Raw genomic sequence first — 552 nt, 5'->3', positions numbered from 1 at the left:
GAGGAGCTGAAGCCATCGGTGCAGAGCGCAGGAGCTGCAGGAGAGCAGCATTATCCCAGCAGGGGATTTTCCTGGATACAGCATTTGGGGATGCTGGTAAATCTATTCCTTTTTCCATGCCTGTCATTGGGAGGTTTGGGTAGCACTGATAGGTAAAGAAAAATCTCCTTGGAGCACTCAGGGCTTCCCCTCATTTCATGGCAGTGGCTGTTCTGCTGCATTTCTGCTTCTCTGCAAACTGCCCCACAGCAGCTCCAGTCACATTCCTGCCCTCTGCACAACACCAGGCACCAAGGTGTGGACCTTTCTACCACTCTACTACCACTTTACCACCCCACTGCTCCTGCAGCACTGGGATTGCCCTGGAGCACAAACCAGTGCTGATTTTTCCACTGTGGGGGTGACAGCCACAGGCACTGCTGCAGTGCAAGAAAATACAGTGTGGTGAGGAGAGGGCACTCAGGGCACATTAACCAGTAAATTAACCAAGCAAAGCCTAACTGGATACCAGGAAGTTCATCAATACTGTCTGTAAAGGCCTAAAAAAACCAA

This window comes from Pyrgilauda ruficollis, unplaced genomic scaffold, assembly GCF_017590135.1.
Source record: "Pyrgilauda ruficollis isolate IOZ18807 unplaced genomic scaffold, ASM1759013v1 scaffold9, whole genome shotgun sequence".
Classification (NCBI taxonomy): Eukaryota; Metazoa; Chordata; class Aves; order Passeriformes; family Passeridae; genus Pyrgilauda; species Pyrgilauda ruficollis.
The sequence above is the reverse complement of the archived record's forward strand: the minus strand, read 5'-3'. Positions refer to the sequence as shown.